General features: G+C 35.5%; 1 pseudogene; it reads left to right on the forward strand.

The window, feature by feature from the left end:
* Positions 1–606: 606 nt before the first annotated feature.
* On the forward strand, positions 607–11521 carry LOC126688823 (calmodulin-binding transcription activator 2-like; annotated as a pseudogene).
* Positions 11522–11554: the final 33 nt, after the last annotated feature.

An 11554-nucleotide genomic window follows, 5' to 3' on the forward strand; every position in this document is an offset into this window, starting at 1 on the left:
TCTACCATTACAGTTGTAGCAAAAAGTTAGAAAAAAATTCGTGATCCTAGACATTTCTATATAATAAGCCGAGTAATTTTTAAGAGAAATGATATGTCTACTATATTTTTACAACAAATCATAAGTGGCAAGTTGTTACTAGTTGTTATTATTGGGGTAAAAAAGTAATCTTAGCGTTCATTTGAAATTTGAACCAATAACAATTAAGTACCTATGATTTGTTGTAAAAATATTGTAAACATAGCATCTCTCAATTTCTAATTATTCCCGAAACACACAGGATAATAACTTTCCTCTCACGTTCGTAATAAAGTTTACTCCTTCCATTCATGATAAAATCCACGTAAGAGGGGGGAAGCACATTATTATTGATTGTAATCTCTAAGAATTTTTCCAATCACCCGGCCCAATCCTATAGCTTACGGCTTGGTCCGAAAGAAAGCGACTTCTTTTTGTTTTTTTTTTTAATGAACGAAAGAAAGCGACATCTGCCACGTCAGACATAATCTGAATCCAGTGTAAACACGAACCAATCTTCATTGACTTAAATCTCTCTCTCTTTCTTTTTCTCTTTATTAACTTTTTTTTTTTTTTTTTTCCCTTCCCTTTAGTGCCTTTCACACGCTTCTCTCTCACAGTTTTTATTTATATTTCTTTCTATACGGTTCGTTTCTTCGAACCCACAAACACCTCCATATCTCTCCCTCGCATTTCTCTCATTTTCACCATTGCTGTTAGGGTTTTCTATCTTCTCCAACCTTCCTAAATCTTTGCCTGTAATTTCTATTTTGCTCATTTCTTTAATTCTTGCGGATTTACTTTTCTTCTTCGTTCTTTAAGCTCTGGTTCTTGATCCTTCTTTTGAGATTTTTGGATTCGTTTGCAGGCTCAGAATCGGTTTTGTGGTTTCGCAATTTGGAGCTTCGCTCATGAAAGCTAGGGTTTATGGCTGAGAGTAAAAGATACGTTCCAAATCAACCATTAGGTATGATTTCTTTTCCCTCTTATTCTCATTTTTGTATGCGTTCTTGAGGTTCAGAAATTTGATATTTCAAATGTGATTTTTGGTTAGAGAATGGTAAATGGTTCAAGGATATGAATCTTTGTTTTCTTGATGGATTTGGTCTCATTTTGGTTCTGTGCGAATGTCATGCTCTAATTTTTGTGTCTCTGTGTGTGTAATGGCGGAATGCTACTCTGTTTGATTTCTTGCATGCATGCACGCTTGTTAAGAACTTCATTGTACATGTTGATGTTGATTCTTTAAAAGAATAAATATACATCATATGCCTTATGCGCTACAAGCGCGAAGAGTTTCGTGGTTATGGCTTTGGTATCAAACAGGTTAGATGTGTACAATGCAGCATACTTGTTATAAAGGTGATTGTTACCTAATTTGGATTTGGGAGTGTTGATCTAGTAGCTTTTCTTTTACTATATTTCAGCTATTGTGTGGTTTGTGATTTTGACATTTTGGTTATACTGCATGTTTTCCATACAAGTAGAATGGCTTTTAATAATGTAGTATTTAACCATCTCCTCCTGGATGTTGGCAGACCTTGACAGGATAGTGACAGAAGCTCAACACCGTTGGCTTCGGCCAAATGAAATCTGTGAAATACTTCGCAACCATCAAAGGTTTCAGCTACGGTCAGATCCACCTGTTAGGCCTCCAGGTTGTAACCAGCATGCTTCTCTGTATCTTATTTCAATTGTTTGTTGGACATTTGGGTGTAATAAACAGATGCATTTACATTTTCTTGTATGAATTTGTATTTACTTTAATATTTTTCCATCTTCTTTTAGTTAGGCTGTGAATTCTTACTAATTTTATTACTTTCCTAAGAATCAGCTTTTGTGCCCACTCCGTTGTGTTCCATCTGCTCAATTTTAAGAGAATACTCCAATTGTAGGCCTGCACAAGTCACACCTCACACCTTGATCTGTTGTGATTTCTTTTCTTTGCACTTTCACCTCAGTACTAGGAAAAGGTGTTTGTAACACATAATACTCATGTTTATCATTTATGAAGAATCTAGTAATCCTTTTCTACTACAGGAGTAAATATGTGGGGATAAGGATTGGCATATGGTATAGTTGATTTTGTTTAAGCCTATTTATAAGATCAGATATTGGAACTTAGGCTTAGTTGAGTTAATTCATGGAAGATTATGTGTTACATTTAGAAGTAGACTAGTCGTTAGTAATGTGCATGATGAAGTGGTTAGTGGTAACTACTTAGAAACAATCAGAGCTTTTGGTCCCAACAAGCTTACATCAGGAGTTGGCAATTTGCCTACTAGTTTTGGGCTTTATACATTTGATATGCATTCAATAGAGGTCTGATGCATGACGTTAGATATATTTTTCCTTGATAAATCTAGTGTGGGAATTAAACTCCATATTTAGATCTGGGCTTAAATGGGTTGCTTTTAGTGCCAATAGGATTGCAGATGACTGAATTACAAAAAAAAAAAAGAAAAAAAAGAAAAAGAAAAAGATGTCTAGAAGATACCTAAAGTGATTCTTTTATCGTTTGGGATAAATTATTTGTAGTTCTATTTTGAGTACAACTTGATGGGGTAGTGTTGGAAAAGATTTCTGGTCAAGAAATATTTATCTAGTTATAGGGAATTAATAATGTGGAAAATATGGTTTGTAATGTTTTATGGCACAAATGTGGGCTGAACTTTGCCACAATAAGAATGCCAAATGTGTGACTTTTAGTATTCAAAATAAGTAAATATTCAAGAGCTAGAGGTCAATGATTTTCATTTTGCGCCTTTCTCTCAATAACCAAATTTTGATGTGGTTATGTGCAATATAGTCTAAAAAGAGTCGTACTAATATGAGGTAGTACCGGGAAGCCAAAGAAAATGTGATTTGAGTTTCCGAGTTGCTGTGTGGCTGTGTGCTACTGTGCTCTTGTTTTAGTAAAAGATTGTTCTTTTCGAGGTTCTTCCTTGTTGTCTGACAGTGTTTTGTAGGCTGTGAACTTTATGTCCGGCTCAGCATGTAGCAATTGGTTTTGCTTATTTGGAGGGTCCATAGTGGGTGTTTTTGGCTCTATGATGCACAGAGTCTCTTTTGTTATTAAAATCTTTAAATGCTTTTAACTGAAGGGTATTTCTAAAATCCTGATAATAACAGTAATATTTGAATAGCCTCTCTTGTTGCTACTTTGTGAGGGTTTTTTTTTTTTTTTAGTTTGTAAGTTTTGGCCCCTGGGCCCTGGGGATATGATATTATAAATGTGCATGTGTGTTTGCATACGTATGTATAAAAAATGTGTATATTTTTTTATTTAGAAAAGTACCATTTCCCTCTTGCTCCTTTCTCTGTGCAGAATCATCCAACACTATTTTGTTTACCAGTGCATGTACTATTGTCTGTTCAAACATCACAAGCTACTCTTCTTATAGAGATGGAATGTTTTCATTCTTTGTTAGCATTCAAATAGCAACTAAATATTTTTATTTTTCAGCTGGTTCTCTGTTTCTGTTTGATCGAAAAGTTATTCGGTATTTTCGTAAAGATGGTTACCGGTGGAGGAAGAAGAAAGATGGGAAAACTGTTAAAGAAGCTCATGAAAAGTTGAAGGTGTGCTGTTCAATTTATTATTTGTAAGTTCACTATTTTTTTTTTTTTGTTTTGGGTGGGGGGTAGGGTTGGTAGTAATTTTTTTATGACGAGGAGCCCCCTTAAGGTATGGTCCAGGGGGACCACCCCTGAAGGGAAAAACCTCAGATGCCTACACACCCCCACTGAGCAGGCATTGGGTAAATCACAAAATGCCTCAGCTAAGAGTCAAACTAGAGACTTCTGGTTTACAGTTAGTCAGGCACTCTCCCTTTGCCTGGGCATTACCTTCTGTAGCTAGACATTCTTTCTCTGGATGATAGTTCTTGCCAGGCAACACCAAATAATAGATCAATAGGGCTCCTTTGTATTTGAATCAATTTGTTCTTTGTCTAAATGGATCTATTATTTGTAAGCACTCGCACCTATAAAAAAAAAATTTATAAGCACTCACAATGGAACAATTAAGATATTTACTACACTTTTTACTAGTGGGTGTGTGTCTAGCATCAACCCCAGGAAAGAAATTTTGGGTCTTATGATTCACTACTAATTTCTAAATACAATTTAAAACATCTAATACAACAGCCACCACAAAGCCTTAGTCTCAATTTTTTTGGGGTCAGCTATGGCCTATGGATCCTCAACAAATTTAAGACATCTAATGCTATCCACCCAAAAAAATATTAAAAAAAAAAAAAAATCCATTTGCATGTCTCTTAGTTGGGATCATTAGGCCTTGTTTGTGCTTTATCCATTGTATAGGATGGAACTCATGTATAACATCATTTTTATCCACACTAGCAGCTGATGAATGTCTAAGACATGTATCCCTTAACATGTTTCATTGCATGTGTAATATTGGTAGTTTCAACAAGTATTTAGTATTTACTAATACTGCTACTTCACATTTTTTGATAATTTTATTAATACATTAAGCTTGGTGATTAAATGTATTTTGTTTGTGTTCATGCTTTTTTAATGAAGCTAGGCTTTGTCTAGGGAGGCCAATCATTGTTACTATTGTTTTAGTTAAGTTATTTACTTTTCCAAATGTCAATGTAAATCTCTTCACTTTGGATTATAGTTGATTGCATTGGTATTGAGCTTTGGGCTGCTTAATTAATTAGTTTCACTGGTTTTTGTGTAGGCTAACAGTGTGGATGTTCTCCATTGTTATTATGCCCATGGTGAGGAAAATGAGAACTTCCAGCGAAGAAGCTATTGGATGCTTGACGCGTAAGTGTTGCTTAGATTAAAATTTTTAAAGCCTTTCAAGTTTCAAATTTTGTTTTCAGTGTACTGTGTTTGAACGCTATGTAAAAATTATTAAATGAATTCTATGTAAAAATTATCCATTCATCAAAAAGGTTCTCTACCTTAGAAAGGATAGGTGGTGGAGGTTAAAGGTTTTGGCCATTGGGGCAAAGTTACACAAATTAAAAACCACTTAGCACAAACTCGTAAGGATTTTAAACCATGCTTGAAGGTGCCAGATGATATTATTTTGCCAAAATTTTGGAAAAATTAAAAAAATAAACAAGGAGCTCTGTAACTTGATAATGATTTTGATGTTGAATGTCTTCAAGAAGAAGATTTACAGAATGTTTCAAGTTTATAATAAATATACCATTATTCCATTAATATATTTATATCAATAATTTTTTCATCAATTTTATAAAGTATTTATGCATTACAATACACAATATGATACGATACATGATACATAAAAATTAAAAAAATGATTCATGATACGATTCAGGTTTTGACAACTGTAGTTACCCTTTCTATATAAGGAATAAATAGTAAGAGGACTGAGATCAAGAATTTTTGGCTCTTCTGTATTCTGTGCAATATCATTTTTCATTTCATCAACAATTATTTTAGTACATGTATTTTGTTCTCATTTTTTACTTATATTTTCCTTCTCTTCAGGTGCTTAGAACACATTGTTCTTGTTCATTACAGAGAAGTAAAAGAGGTCTGCTCTGCTTTTATGCTCATCTATGGCCTTTAATTTAATTCTGTAGTTTTTTTTTTTAAATGAGTTTTTCAAATATTGCTGTTAAAATTTTAAAAGCTCCCTAATGGGTAAATTGGTGTATTTAAAATGCTTTTGTGAAAATTAGTGTTTTGTTATTGGTAATTTACACAGATCCCCAATGGGTTTTAAATGAACTCGTCCTCTATCCTATTCTTATGGGGGGGAGGAGGTGGCATTTGAGCTTGAGCTTAGTGGCTCGTGTAATTGAGTTTGTTGGTCATGTGAAGACTTGCTATCACTGATTAAAATTGAATGTAGATTAGTTGATTTTACTGGAATTCTTATATTTTACTTTCCTTTCCTTTATGTGGCTTAGGTGTTCTGTTATACTTTGTGATGCTATGTAGGGGTACAAGTCAGGTATCTCTCGCTTGATGGCAGATCCGGGATCACAGGCTGGAAGCCCTCAAAGTTGTTCTGTACCATGCCCTGCAAACTCACCTGCCTCAACAGTTCAGACCTCTTATCCATCAAGTCCAAACAGATTTGACAGAAATGGACGAAGATTATCATCAGAATTTGAGGATGTGGATTCAGGGCGTGGTCCTCGAGCATCTTCGCTTGCTCAACCTATTTTTGGTTCTACATCGCACAGCACTTCTATGCTTGCACATGAAGTTGCAGGTAAATTGTGTTACAAACTTACAATGAATTCATGCTTGACTTTTACTAATATGGTTGAATTGTATTATATTAAGAATTAGGTTTTTATCTTTTCTCCTTCTGCTATGGCTTTTGAATTTACTTAGAGAATCTTTTCTTTTTGATGAGTATAAACCATGAGAAACTTTTAATTTCTAAGATAATGTTAATATGTTATTATTTTTTTCTGACCTTGTGAAGTATCACTACAATTGGTTATAGTCGGTACAATTATTTGATCTGGTCAAACATATTTTGCTGGAAACTGTCACTTAATAGCAATTCCCGCATTGTGAATTGTTCCCTTTACTCGTTATTAGACACTTATTCTTGGCTACATTTTATGTAAACTGTCATTTTAATTTTTGGGAAAAATACACAATACCCCCCCCCCCCCCCCCCCTTGGGGTTTTTAATGTAAAACTTAACCCCTTTGTGGTATTGTTTTATGTGGGAACCGTTAATTATGTAACATTTAGCCTCCCCTGGGATTTTTTGAGTGTAACACAAAACCCCCTGTGGTATTGTTTTATGTGAAAATGCAGCTCTAAATATAAACACGTGTTATCACAGGAGCAACTCACTGTTTATTTTAATGGATATTTAATGGCTTACAAATAAAACAAAAAAATACCACATAGTAGTTAAGTGTTACATCCAAAACTTCAGGGGGGTTCTGTATTTTACGGAGAAATTACAGCAGGTTGTGTACTTATCCCTTAATTTTTTATTTTAAAATTTTTGATAATATGTTTTGGGAATTTACTAGATGTGATCAGGTTGTTGTGCTGCTTTCAGGGTTTCCAGAATTAACAAGGAATTCCCCCGATATATGGTTTTCTGGATCTAAATATCATGGTTCCGAATCAACCACCTGGGCTGAAATTAACAGCTTGAACGTCACAGATGGTGTGCATGGCCAGAAATTTTTTAAACATCCTACTGGAGCTGACTTTATAACCCGTAGGTTAACGGATGCTAGATTGGATACTGATAGCTCTGTTCAAGATGTTGTAACTTGTGGAAATAGATTGATCACAGACAAAGACAACCAGACATTGATGGCTGCTTCTCAGGGAGTAGTTCAGGTTTGTTTCGTGCAGTCAACAGCCTTTACATATCTTCTATTTATTCCTATTTGATTTCTTACTTGACTACAACTGAGTATAAAATTTATTAAAAAGGTGTCAAGCCACACATGCATGTAAAATATGTCATGGTTCAATTCTGTACAAGTGCAGTAGTTGTATTTACCTATTAAAAAAGAAGAAAACAATAAGAGAAATAGTGACAGAGAGTACTCTGCAACAGTGTTGATGTATGATGTTTCATGCATTTTAATGTTTATATATCATGTGATTTTAATTGTACTGATCTGCGTGTTCCTACTGGTTTCTCTGTTAAAAATGTAATATCAAATTGAATGTTAATTTTCCTGTCAGTTATTTGTCTGTCGCAATTTCTTTTCATGGATTTTAGATGAATGCTTGCCTTGGTAGAATTTCCCCAAGTGAGACTTTCACCTTGTTCCAGGTGCCGCAAGAGCGTGGTTCCAATTTAGTTCGTCCTCAGGTTCAGAATTGTTCAGATCCTCATGTGGTAGTAACTTCAACCATTCATGTCGAAAAGAAATCTGAAGATGGTGGCAAAGATAATAATGAAACTGTTGGGCTGAAGAAACTTGACAGCTTTGGGAGATGGATGGATAAAGAAATTGGTGGGGATTGTGATGATTCCTTGATGGGTTCGGACTCTGGCAATTATTGGAATACGAATACACTTGATGCTGAAAACGACGAGAAGGAAGTATCCAGTTTATCACACCATATGCAGCTGGAGATCAATTCTTTGGGCCCTTCTCTTTCCCAACAACAGGTGTTTACAATTCATGATTTTGCACCAGATTGGACCTATTCTGGGGATACAACAGAGGATACAACAAAGGATAGAACAAAGGTGCGTATACTTCAGTTAGAGGCTATTTTTCCTGCATATTTTAAAAATCATGGGGAAATCAGGACATGCTTATTTCCTTTAGTTGTTGATGCTAGAGGATGTAATATATTAAATTATGCCTTTTTTTTCTTCCCCATTCTTTGTCTCAGGTTTTAATTGTTGGTAATTTTTTGGTAAGCAAGGAGCTATCTAGCAAGATTAAGTGGGGATGTATGTTTGGTGAGGTTGAGGTTTCTGCTGAAGTTCTGTCTGATACTGTCATCAGATGCCAAACTCCTAAACATGCTCCTGGACGTGTTCCATTTTATGTCACCTGCAGCAATAGGTTAGCCTGCAGTGAGGTGAGGGAGTTTGAATATCGTGAAAAACCTTCAGGAAATGTGTTTCCTATGGCTATTAAAAATGCACCAGAAGATGAAGCGCGCATTCAAATGCGCCTAGCAAAACTTTTAAATTTGGCCCAGGTGAGGAAATGGCTGGACTGTTCTATTCAGGATTGTGATAAATGTAAGCTTAAAAGTACCATATATTCAATGAGATGTGACAGTGGGAAAGATTGGGGAAGGGTTGATGAGACTTCTTTGGCCTTCAATAGTGATCACATGAACCCTAGAGATAGATTGATTCAAAGTTTGTTTAAGGATAGACTTTATGAGTGGCTAATCTGTAAAGTTCATGAAGGAGGTAGAGGAACACATGTTTTGGACAATGAAGGCCAAGGTGTTATACATTTGGCAGCTGCTCTTGGTTATGAGTGGGCCATGCGCCCCATAGTTGCTGCTGGTGTCGGTCCCAATTTCAGAGATGCACATGGAAGAACTGGGCTTCACTGGGCATCATATTTTGGGAGGTCAGATTGCTTTCTTAGATTCTATTCCAAGTATTTTGTCGCCTTCTGATGTATACTTGGGGAATTAAGTAATGGTTTCAAATGCTTTCATATGGCTTATTTCCTTTCATCTGGCTGTCTGGTATATCAATTTGAACTATTCATGTATTACTGAATTACCAATGTCAAATGTGAAGTATAAAAATTATCAATCAAGTTATCTATCTTTATCAAATGCCTCAGTTTTAGTTTTTAAAAGAATGAAATCAAACTGAGAACAATGTGGATAAAATGTTTATTAGGGACATAAACTCCCTTATCATTTTACCCTTCCTATACATTAGCCAGATCTTGAGTTTCTTTTAGCATGAAAAGAAGAACATTTATGCCCCTATTAAATATTTTATGCACTACTCATGAATCTGTATATTGATACAATTCATTATAATTCTTTTTCTTCTTTCTGTAGAGAGGAAACAGTCATTACCCTACTTAGATTGGGTGCTGCTCCGGGTGCTGTTGAGGACCCAACATCAACATCTCCAGGAGGAAAAACAGCTGCTGATCTAGCATCAAGTAGAGGACATAAAGGGATTGCTGGATATTTGGCAGAAGCAGATCTAACCACTCACCTTTCTTCACTGACTTTCAATGAAAATGTAATGGACAGTGTTGCTGCAACTATTGCAGCTGAAAAGGCTATTGAGACTGCAGCACAAATTGTTCCATCAGACATGTTAACAAATGAGGATCCTTCTTTGAAAGGATCTCTTGATGCTGTTAGGAAATCAGCTCATGCAGCTGCTCTGATACATGCTGAATTCCGGCTTCGATCATTCAATCACAGACAATTAACTAAAAGCAACAATGATATTTCTGAAGCTTCTTCACTTGACCTAGTTGCACTTGGTTCTTTGACCAAGGTCCGAAAATTTAGCAACTATGAGGATTATTTGCATACTGCTGCAGCTATAAAGATCCAACAAAGATATCGTGGTTGGAAGGGAAGAAAAGAGTTTCTGAAGATACGCAATCGTATTGTGAAAATTCAGGTACTCCCATATTTATGGCATTTTCTAGTGTTTTATGCATAAAGTTAACATGTTTGCTTACCAGATAACTTTCTGGACAATCGAAAGTTACCATAAGTTGTTCTGTCTTCTATTCACAGCCACAGAGTTTTAGCTTCGATTATTATGTCCCTCCGAAGTAGATATATCCTGGTCCATTACTGTTTTTTTCACTAGTTGGAGTATTTTCTTTCAAATAAACTGTCCCTGAAGCACCAGGTTTGGTTTTTCATTTTTGGCTGATGCTAAATTTCCTTTTATTCTGCTTATTGATCTCAGGCTCATGTTAGGGGACATCAAGTTCGGAAGCAGTATAAAAAGGTTGTTTGGTCTGTTAGTATTGTGGAAAAGGCAATACTGCGCTGGAGGCGGAAACGGTCTGGTTTGCGAGGATTCCGAGTGGAAAAGGCAAAGATTGAGAAAACTGATGAGTATGAATTCTTACGAATTGGCCGGAAACAGAAATTTGCCGGAGTTGAGAAAGCTCTTGCTAGAGTCAGGTCCATGGTTCGTTATCCAGAAGCACGTGATCAGTATATGAGGCTATCTACCAAGTTTGAGAATCTAAAGGTCAGTTAGTATTTTATTGTTTCATCAAATATTAACTTTCATAATTTTTGTGTTTATTGAATTATCTTATCAACCAGCTTACGGTTTGAGTTGTCGCAATCATGTACAATTTTGTAAATTGAAAGATGAAGAGGTCATAGTATGATAGTGAATAGCAGCAACAAATAAGTGTTACTTGTGTGTTACTTCTCACAAGAAGGTTCTTAGTTACTGAAAACAGTTTTCAATCTAATGTATTATTGTTATGATTCCTTCTGATTGTTGTATTCTACATATTTGCAACTCAACAGATGGGTGATGGAGGGAGTGGTGCAATACCACAAGGTGAAATTTCACAAAAGGGCAGTACAGTGGAAGATTTGGCTGTGCATTCTCAAAGGAACTTGCATTTACAGCAGATTGGTGATTGAAGTTGTCAGGGCATTTGATTTGTCCACTGGTCGTCCTTTTTTTTACCTGTAAGTAATGTCTAACACGTTTTACTCGGAGGTTTTGTTGGAGAAAGAGTGTTGGGGAAGTTGTATATGCCCTTTTCTTTTCTTTTCTTTCCTTTTCCCTCTCTCCTTTTCTTTTTCTCCGCATGTAAACAGTATTTAGTTACCTGGAATATGGTTAAGGAAGCAGGCAGCTTTTAACTGTAATATGGGATATGCAAAATGGCAACATTGACAAGTATTGATTACTGAATACTGATTATGATTTTTACAAAACACCTATTAGAAGTTGAAAATGGTGTTGGTGATTTTTATTCAGCACATGGTAGGTGCATATGTAGTTAAACCTTTGACACAATATCAACTTTGATTTAATATATTCTTTAATAGTGTGATACTCTTTGCCTGAATGATGGATACGTTTGCTTTT

This window comes from Quercus robur, chromosome 6 (assembly GCF_932294415.1).
Source record: "Quercus robur chromosome 6, dhQueRobu3.1, whole genome shotgun sequence".
NCBI classification, from domain to species: domain Eukaryota; kingdom Viridiplantae; phylum Streptophyta; class Magnoliopsida; order Fagales; family Fagaceae; genus Quercus; species Quercus robur.